The sequence below is a fragment of the Camelina sativa genome, chromosome 2, assembly GCF_000633955.1.
Source record: "Camelina sativa cultivar DH55 chromosome 2, Cs, whole genome shotgun sequence".
Taxonomy (NCBI): Eukaryota; Viridiplantae; Streptophyta; class Magnoliopsida; order Brassicales; family Brassicaceae; genus Camelina; species Camelina sativa.
Window position 1 is genome coordinate 1,866,975 of NC_025686.1, and position 10,779 is coordinate 1,877,753.

The following is a 10,779-nucleotide window of genomic DNA, read 5'->3' on the forward strand; positions in this document are numbered from 1 at the left end:
CTCCGAATGAAGTGGGGACGCACTGCGACGTTGACATCTTGCACCCAAGACTAAAGTCTTACTCTTACCATCACCACACCACCAACCTAAACCTGAACGTGGTTCCGAATATTTCCACGAACCATCAACTTGACAACGAATTAACAGTTCCGGAATATGCAAAGGTTCCGACGACGCGGGCCTGGCCTTGACCGCCATTTGGGCTTCCTGCCACCACAATTGTTCGCGTAAAGCCTGATTAATGATATCTATTGGCTCTGATTGTACCCCTTGGAAAACTTTGTTATTCCTATCCTTCCATAAGAACCAGACCAGCCACGGTATCGAACTGTGAGTAGCTCCTAAAGCCATAGGAGTTATCCCTTTTCCATATATAAAATCTAGATTTGAGTAGATTAAACCAACAGGCAAATCTTTTTTTTTCTTCTTCTTTCGTATTTTTTTTCATTTTCGTTTAATGCATATTTCTATTTTCTACGTCGTAACAAACGGTGACGCTAGTATAAATTGCTGTCAACTTTGAATGCTAATTTTTTGATTTCCTAGTTAGTGTCAATCCATATCCATTGTTACTCAATCTTTACCCGTATATATTTTCACTATGAATCTTGTTGAGCTAATTAATTTGTAGAAAGAGTACTTAGAAATCTTGTATTAAATTTTAGCTTAGCTTCTGTTCAACCATTGCTGTTTCCCTTTACTTTAAACTAGGACTCCGACCCCCCTCCGCGATGTCGCAGGGGAAATATTTTACAAAAAAGAAAGTAAATAAAATTTAAAATTATACATTATGAAATCATTTGAATGTAATAGAATAGTTTGAATACACAAACATTAAACATAAACTGTTACTAAAAATACAACCATCAAAATGAAAACTTATAACAAAAAATATTATGTAGAATAGATGCAACTTTGCACAAAACATTGTTTAATGTATTATAAATATAAGATATTTTATGAAAAATTATGGTAAAACTACAATTAAAAAAATCATTATGACAAAGTGATCCTGACTGATAATATTGAACTAATGGTTGTAATGAGTAAATGTAATTTTTTATTAAATAATTGTAATTAAAAACAAAATAATATAAATTTTAAATATTAAAATATTTTTTAACGAAAAGTAACGATAAATAGACGCAACTATAAATTCTATATTAAGTTTTATTAAACTTCTATATTGCTGTAATTATTTCTAAAATTTTAGTTAGACTATAGAATAACGTTGAATATTAGATATTAATATTCAAATTATTTAGATTCAACATAAAGCGGAAAATTTATTTCTACGAACAATAATTTGATAGTTATTGATGAAGAAACAAATATATAGAAAGTTCAAAAGACATGACTATTTAAATAGACACACCTATTAGAACGAAAAGTTGTGATGAACAAATTTAAATAAAATATACTGAAAAGACACAACTCTACAATGAATTGATACAACTGTTTTAGTTTAAAAAACCAAATAAAAACAAGTTTCTTACAAAAAAATACTAAGCAAAGTCGTAACTGTTGTTTGTATTTATTCAGATTGTTATTATTATTTTTAAATATTAAACTATTTTTTAAAATTAAAAGTTACAATAAATAGACGCAACTGTAAATTTTATATTAAGTTGTATTAAATTTCTCTATTGCAATAATCATTTCTAAAATTTTAGTTAGATTATAGAATTACGGTGAATATTAGATAGTAATATTCAATCAGCTAGATTCAAAATAAAATGGAAAAATTGTTTCAACGAACTTGTTAGTTAATGATGAAGAGACAAATATAAAGAGAGTTCAAAAGACATGACTATTTAAATAGACACACCTATTAGAACGAAAAGGTTTGATAAAAATATATAAATGAAATATAGTGAAAAGACATAACTCTACAATGAACAGATACAACCGTTTGAATTAAAAAAAATTACGAAAAAGGTACTACGAAAAATCACAATTGTTGTGTATGCACTTGATTTCACCTAATAATCCATATAAACTGCTTTTAAATATAAGACATCTTTATTACCATATTGAAAAGTCAAATTCAAAAACTAACTACATGAAAAACTCTATAAATTAATAATTTTGGGACCATGAAAGTCTATTAATTTATAAAGGTTTTAATTTATCGATAAATTAATAATTATTAATTTATAGAGAGTCTTTCCTAATTTAGTAAAAAATATTTAAAAATAAAATTTAGTCGTTATAACTAATATATTTATAAAATCAATTACAAGGAAAATAACAATTATCATGTTTTGAAGATATCACTCAAAGATTTTTATATAGTAAAAATATTAAAAATAAACTCTAATAAAAGTTAATGTGTATATATATACATATATTTAGATAATTTTTGTATAATTATTAATTTATATTATTGATGAGACCATATATTTACAAAGGATTTTCAAAAAAATTATTATCTTATTATATTATGAATAGTGTTCAAAATTACACTAGTCCCAACTTGGAAATTTATTAATTTGTAGAGATTATTAATTTAACGAGTATTAATTTATAGAGGTTCTACTGTATATAACCCATCTAACTGTTGAAAAAAAAACTCTAGGTATTTTCATTAAATTTTTATATTTAAAATTAACTAAAATTTGTAAATTAGATTCATCATTCCAAAAATCTTTTATTAATTCAAGAAGTGGAAAATTTTCTTTTCTTATAAAAAAATGAATGCTAGAGAATAATTTAGAAAGCTGTAAAAAAATGAAAACAGTTCTAACAGACAAATATATATAGATTTCAAAAGATACGAATGTTCCAATCAACACAAGTTTACAGTGAACAGTTGTAACTTTTCATAAATAACCGTTTTAGTGATCCATCACGACTTTTCAGAAAATATCCAAAAGATACGATTGAAAAAACACAACTGTTGGTCGTATTTATTCGGATTGTTATTATTATATAGATCATTTACGAAAAAAGTAAGTCTAATTTATGAAGATTTTTAAAGAGTTCAACAAAATCATTAAAAATGAATAAGTGAAAGATTGTTAAAGATTGCTAGAGAGTTTTGTTGACTAGTTTTCTAAAATCTTGTAAAGTCCTCCAACATATCCCTGTATTTTTGTGATATTTTCCATGATTTTATTTTGTAAAGAAAGTGTTTTAAATAATGAATCAATAATATAATAATTGAACTAATTAACAATCCTAGATTCTTTTGTTTTAATTGAATAACACAAAACTTTTAATGACTTTATAAAAGTCTGAATCCAATAACCCTAATTTGTTAAGATTTTAAATAACTTTTTTACAAATCAAAAACTAATAACACTAAACTTTAACAGAGTTTAACAAAATCTTCAACAGATTATACATAACATTTAAAATCTTTAAAACTCTATTCAAATCTCAAACCAATAACCCCCACCTAATGTGTCCATGAAGTATTTTGATCTGAATTTACAACCAAACTACTTACCACTAAAACTCTCAAGGATTTTAACACAATAAACCTTGTTAACGAATATTATATATCTAAACCGCTAATAATAATAAACAGTTTTGGCTATAATATTGACACCTGATCTTTCTTCTTTCAGCTTCTTTACAATATCCCTACATCACGCACACACACACACAAACAACAACGATAAAATTTGGTCATTAGTACGCATAGTTGTGATATTTTAATTGGTATATAAAAAAAATAAAAAAATCAGAGACTAAATAGTTACTTTGATATGGTAATTCCCGTGCCTCCATCACCAACACCAACATGGCTTGTTAAGTCCTATTTGTGAAAATCAAGGAAGGTGTTTAATTGTTATGACTTTTGAGTCATATGAAAATTCTAAAAGAATATATATTCAATTTCAAAGTTGTGAAGGAGATAGAAGAAGACGACTAGCATATACACGATCGAAAACGTAAGTGAGAGTTAATAAAGCATATCAACTTACAATGTGCCGAATGAATTTGAAGTGTCCGTTGAGAAGCGCATCCAAGAAATACCCTATTTCTCTCTGGATATATATATACACATATATATCGAGATGCTTTTCAGAAACTTAGGAATTGAGACATATAGTAAACAAATAAATACTAGATGAAAATTTTTGAAACATAATTGTGTGTTTTATACTAACCGTATCTAAAGAAGGACAATCACGCAATATTAGAGTCTTGAGTGGAGGCTCTCTGCAACAAATTCTCAAATCCCTAACCATCAAAGTATTCGTCAGAAAGACTCATGTACGTATTTTGTGTCACCTAAAAGATATCGTGATTAATCAACACAAACCTCAAAAACCGACCGCTGATTTCAGGCGTTCTAGACAGATTCATGTGCGTAAGTTTAGGAAAACCCTGTAAAAGCATTTCAGTTGTTTCATAAACCTAAAATGAAAAGAGAGAAGAAATATCAAAAGAAAAAAAAAACTAAACGAAACCATATATATACCTCAGCAAGTTTTCGGACAGTTACTTCCTTTAGTTTAAAACCTACAAGCGTTAGCCAAGTTAAGCTGGGACAGGAGGTAACAAATGCCTCAACGGTTGAACATGTTAAACCTGCCACACACATTGTATAAGCTTGAGCCAACCAAGGAGAAACTAGCTAGATAGGAATAAAATTTCTTGAAGAAGTTTAATTACCTGATGCAGGAGAAAAGTCGATATTGTTCTGTATTAACAGGCGCTCTATTATCAAGCGAGGGTTTCTAATGAGCGTCTTTAATACTTGCTCTAGGATTTGTGCCCTATCACTTTAAGAATGGCAAAGTAACAATGAGATATTGAAGAATTCATGAAACTCAAAAGCTACATGCAGGCAGGCGTACCAAAAACCAACTTACAAATTAGCAATCTTGAGTTCAGTGAGATTTGGACAGACTGATAACATATCGCATAAGCGCTTGGTTCCTGTGGATACGAGATTATAAAGTTGTAGGCTTGTCAAGAGACCCCTGTTTGAATGGATAAAGACAAGTAATACCAATCAGAAGATCACATTTGGACAATCAGATTCAAACTATATCACTTGGTAAATTAATCAAGAAAAATTACCCGTTAAACCCATGATTAAGAATTACTGAGGCAAGACAAGATCTCGTGAAGGTAGATCCTTTGCGTGAAGATATAACACGGCCGAGTTTAAGTGATCTTCATTGTACAAAAGAAACCACAAGAGATGATGACATAAACACAAAAGCAGAGAAAGAAAATGTAAGAAATAGGCAAACAGAATATAATATTACAAACCTGAGTTCCTTTCCAGCCTTATGGATCATACTACACACAATGTCATCATAAATGCGTTTGCCACCCATTTTCAAGTCAATGTGAGAGTAACATAAAGGTTCTTTAGAGCATTTGCGGAACATAGTGCAACATGCCGAAGCTTGCATCAGAGATTTTGTATCAAGCATCGAAAACACCTGTTTTAATTATGCACATTATAAACACAGTACGTGAGTAAAGCATATATAAAGGATTCTGACGTATCACTTTGTCAGAAGGCAGATCTTTAGATTGTGTCTGATCAGTAGTGATTTGATAATTCCTCAAAAATATTGAGTACTAACCAAGAAACAGAACCCTAAAAGCGACAATTATAGATTCAATAAGCGGAGGGTGTTAGATTCATTACGTTAATGGTGAGATCATGAGGAAGGGGCCAAGAGTTGTAATTGTAAAGAGAAGCGCGCATCCGGGAGAAGCGTTTGGTAGATTCGAGAAGAAGAAAGGCGAGTTTGCCAGCACGATCGATGAGACGATCCTGAACGGAATCATCACCGGAAGCTTCTGAAGCAGAGACGAGAACTTGACCTAGCACTCGATCGAAGGAGCTACCGATAGAAGTCGAATCAGGCGAATCAGGCAGCAAAAGGAAGGAGGAGATAATCGAATCGAAGTCTCTCTGGTTGAAATCTGGATCAGAATCAGGGTTTTGGATGGAAGAGGAAACATCATGGCGTGGTCGCTTAGGGTTTGGAGTATCCATGAACAAGTAACGTTCTAGTTAACAGGAGAACGAGTTTGGCACGTGTTGCAGAGTGATTTATATGTTATCCCACTTTTGTATATTTTCCCGATTATTTGGGATTTAATTTTTTTTTCTTTTTTTTTGGTTTTTTTATTAGTAAATATCCATTATCGTTTTAAATTTTTTGTTAATTGGGTTTGACTAAACACACACATTATGGGCTTTAATGGGCCTACGAAAATGACATGAAGAAGAACAATGTGATCCATATGCTACACTAAAAATATCTACAAAGATATGAGAAGTGGAGGTAGGTGAGACAAGATATACAAAAAGGAGCTTTCTAGAAAAAGTGAGATACGAGAGAAACGAGACAGTTTTTCTTATTCTTCAAGCTTTCTTCTTCCTCCTTGTTGTATTGGTGATCCTTGTTCTTCTTGTGCAAAATCTGTAAACCAAAGACCAACCTCACAAGTAGTTGGTGTGTGTAATCTCTCTTTCATATAGTGAAGCTTGGGAGCAAGAGTTCTCCCCCGAGACGTAGCGGTTATCCGTGAACTCGGTGATCAATTCTTGTGTGTTGTTTCTTTTACAAGCAACCATTCTTACTCTTAACTCAACAAGTGGTATCAGAGCGCCAGGCTTGGTGTAAGGTTGCTAAAGAGATTCAAGTCTAGGGTTTCTGGGAGACTTACAAGATGAGTAACACTAGGGTGGAAGTGGACAGGTTTGATGGAACAGGTGACTTCTCCTTGTGGAAGGTCAGAATGTTGGCTCACTTTGGTGTCCTAGGGCTGAAAGAGATCTTGAATGATGAGCAGCTACTAAAAGATCCACCTACTGTAGAAGCGGAAGCTACAATAGCTCAACGAGACTCTCAAACGGGCACAAGTGGAGGTTCTGGGTTGTCTCCAAGTATTGATCCTGTAAAGTTTGAAAAATCAGAGAAGGCCAAAGATCTTATAGTACTAAACGTTGGAAATCAAGTACTAAGGAAGATCACACATTGTGAAACAGCAGCAGCTATGTGGTCTACTCTAAACAGGTTATACATGGAGACTTCTTTACCTAACCGCATCTACTTACAGCTTAAGTTCTATACTTTTAAGATGACTGATTCTAAAAGTATAGATGAGAATGTGGATGATTTCCTTAAGCTAGTTGCGGACCTGAATAACATAGGAGTGGAAGTTACTGAAGAGGTTCAAGCAATCCTGTTGTTGAGCTCACTATCTGAGAGGTATGATCAACTCAAGGAGACTCTAAAGTATGGTAGAGATACTTTGAAGTTGAATGAAGTCATAGGCGCTGCAAAATCAAAAGAAAGAGAGTTAATAGAAAGTGGAAAGCTTTCAAAATCACAAAATGAAGGTTTGTACGTTGAATCAAGGGGAAGATCTGAGAAGAGATCTGAAAGAGGAAAAGGCAAACAAGGGAGAGGACGATCTAAGAGCAGAGGTAGATCAAAGTCAAGGCCGAAGTACAATAAAAACAACAAGGGCTGCTTCATTTGTGGAAAAGAAGGACATTGGAAGAGAGAATGTCCAGAAAGGTCATCAAATAAAGCTTCTAGTTCAGCTAACATTGCAACAGAACCCAAACAGCCACTAGTGCTAACAGTTAGCACTCAATATACAAAGGGAGAATGGGTTATGGATTCTGGTTGTAGTTTTCACATTACACCAGACAGGGATTCTCTATTTGACCTACAAGAATTTGATGGTGGCAAGGTTTTGATGGGTAATATGACTCACAGTGAAGTAAAGGGGATTGGTAAGATTAAGATTATAAATCCAGATGACTCTGTAGTCATATTAACGGATGTGAGGTACATGCCTACAATGGGAAGGAATCTCATTTCATATGGTCAATTAGAGTTGAGCGGATGCAAGTATGAAGGAGAAGATTTTGTAGTCACCTTCTACAAAAATGGGCAAAAGGTCATCTCTGGAAGATACAAAGATGGGTTGTACTACCTACAAGGAAAGGTAGTAAAAGGAGAAGTTTCAGTGGCAAAGCCTGTAGCTAACATGACTAGCATATGGCATTCAAGGCTAGGTCATATGAGCATGAAGAACATGAATGTTCTAGTGAAGGAAGGTTACTTACCAGAGAGAGAAGTTGGTAAGCTGGATTTTTGTGAGAGTTGTGTACTTGGAAAATCTCACAAGCAAAGGTTCCCAACTGCAAAGCACACCACTAGAGGTATATTAGATTATATACACTCTGATCTCTGGGGATCTCCTTCTACTCCAGAAAGTCTTGGCGGTTGCAAGTATTTTGTAAGCTTCATCGATGATTTCTCAAAGAAAGTATGGGTGTATTTTCTGAAGACTAAAGATGAAGCATTTCACAAGTTCAGAGAATGGAAAGAAGCAGCTGAGAATCAAACGGGGAAGAAGATTAAGTTCCTAAGGACTGATAATGGTCTAGAGTTCTGTAATACACAGTTTGATAACTTGTGTAAAGAAGCGGGAATTACAAGGCACAGAACATGTACCTATACACCACAGCAAAATGGTGTATCGGAGAGGATGAACAGGACCATTATGGATAAAGTTAGAAGTATGCTTTCTGAGACAGGATTGGGTCAAGAGTTTTGGGCAGAGGCTACTTCAACAGCAGTCTACTTGATAAACAGAACACCAAATTCATCTATTGGTTTCAAGCTACCTGAGGAGGTGTGGACAGGTACAAAACCAGATTTGAGTCACTTAAAAAGGTTTGGATGTTCAGCGTTTGTTCATGTTACTCAAGACAAAATAAGTCCAAGAGCAGTGAAAGGAGTTTTCATGGGATATCCTTTTGGTATTAAAGGATATAGGGTCTGGTTACCTAAGGAACAGAAATGCACAACAAGTAGAAACGTGATGTTCAATGAAAATGAGTTGTTCAAAGACACCTTGACATATACAAGTGAAAAGAAAGAAGAAGCTGATAAAGCTTTAAGAAAACTGAAGAAAGCTGAAAAAAGAGTGTCTTTCAGCAACAATCTTGTCAGAGGTCCTTCTACCAGTTATTCTGATTTGGATGAAACATCTTCTCAAGGTGGAGAAACATCTTCATCAGAAAGTTCAGAAAGCTCAGAAAGTTCAGAAGAATCAGAAGTGAATGAGGAAGCTGATGGAGCTGAAAATGAACAATCCTTGGATGATTACGTGTTAGCCAGAGACAGGATAAGAAGAAGCAACATCCGACCTCCTTCCAGATTTGAAGATGCAGATTTTGTAGCTTATGCTTTGGCAGTAGCAGAAGACTTGGAAACAGAAGAGCCTAAGTCTTATGAAGAAGCTATGAAAAGCAGTAAGAGAAAGCAATGGGAAAATGCAATGAAAGAGGAGATGGATTCTCATAGAAGGAGTCATACTTGGGATCTAATTGAGAAACCAGAAAAACAGAAGCTGATTGGTTGCAAATGGGTCTTTAAATTAAAGTCAGGCATACCAGGAGTGGAGAAACAAAAATATAAGGCCAGGCTAGTCGCTAAGGGTTTTGCACAACAAGAAGGCATTGATTATAATGAAGTGTTTTCTCCAGTGGTTAAACATGTTTCCATCAGATTAATGTTGTCGATTGTGGTTAACATGGACTATGAATTAGAGCAAATGGATGTCAAAACAGCTTTTTTGCATGGAAATCTAGAAGAAAGGATTCTAATGAGTCAACCAGAAGGATTTGTGCAACAGGGAAGTGAAGACAAAGTCTGTCTGTTGAGGAAGTCTTTATATGGTCTAAAACAGTCTCCTAGATGCTGGAATCAAAGGTTTGATAAATTCATGAAAGATCAACAGTTTGAAAGGACTAGTAGAGACCCATGTGTCTACATGAAAGACACCCAGACGGATCAAGCTGTTTATTTGTTGCTCTATGTGGATGACATCTTGATAGCTTCAGGAAGCATGGTTGTGATTCAAAATCTCAAGGACAAGCTGAAAAGTGAGTTTGAGATGAAAGATTTGGGAAAGGCTTCAAGAATTCTGGGTATGGACATCATCAGAGACAGAGAGAAGGGAGAATTGATTCTGTCTCAGGGAAAGTACTTAGAAAAGGTGTTGAAAACTTTTGGGATGTTTGAAGCAAGGCCAGTGATTTCACCAACTGATTCTCAGTTTAAACTCAGAAGTTTGACAGAAGTAGAAAAGAAAGCTGAAGCTGTACGTATGGAGAGAGTTCCATATGCAAGTGCAGTGGGGAGTTTAATGTATGCTATGGTGGGTTCAAGACCAGATTTGGGGTTTGCAGTTGGTCTTATCAGCAGGTTTATGGCAAATCCAGGGAGAGTACATTGGTCAGCAGTGAAATGGGTATTAAGATACTTAAAGGGCTCATACACTCAAAATCTGACGTTCAAGAAGAGTTCTAAGTTTTGCATTGAAGGTTTTTCAGATTCAGATTATGCAACAGACTTAGACAAAAGAAGGTCAGTCACAGGGTATGTATTTAACGTTGGTGGAAATACAGTTTCATGGAAATCATGTTTGCAATCAGTTGTGGCTCTTTCAACCACTGAGGCAGAGTACATGGCTCTGAGCGAAGCAGTAAAAGAGGCCCTTTGGTTGAAAGGTATGTGTTCAGAATTGGGGTTTAAGCAAGACAGTGTTCATGTTCATTGTGATTCACAAAGTGCTCTAGCCCTAGCAAAGAATTCAGTTTATCATGAAAGAACAAAGCATATAGACACTAGATTCCATTTCATCAGGGATATAGTGGCACAAGGTGATGTTGTTCTACACAAGATTCACACAACAGCAAACCCAGCAGATTTCCTAACTAAGACGGTACCTGGTCAGAAGTTCCAGCTTTGCTGTGAGCTTCTCAACATC

General features: G+C 34.2%; 1 protein-coding gene and 1 pseudogene across 1 annotated transcript in view; both read right to left on the reverse strand.

The window, feature by feature from the left end:
• On the reverse strand, nt 3,402-5,974 carry LOC104714468 (annotated as a pseudogene).
• Nucleotides 6,198-10,779, reverse strand: part of LOC104714483 (F-box protein SKIP17) — a 10,385-nt gene continuing 5,803 nt past the window's right edge. Inside the window, exon 13 of the mRNA XM_010431874.2 lies at nt 6,198-6,880. The gene's annotated coding sequence lies outside the window, so the exon portion shown is untranslated. The remainder of the gene's footprint in view (nt 6,881-10,779) is intronic.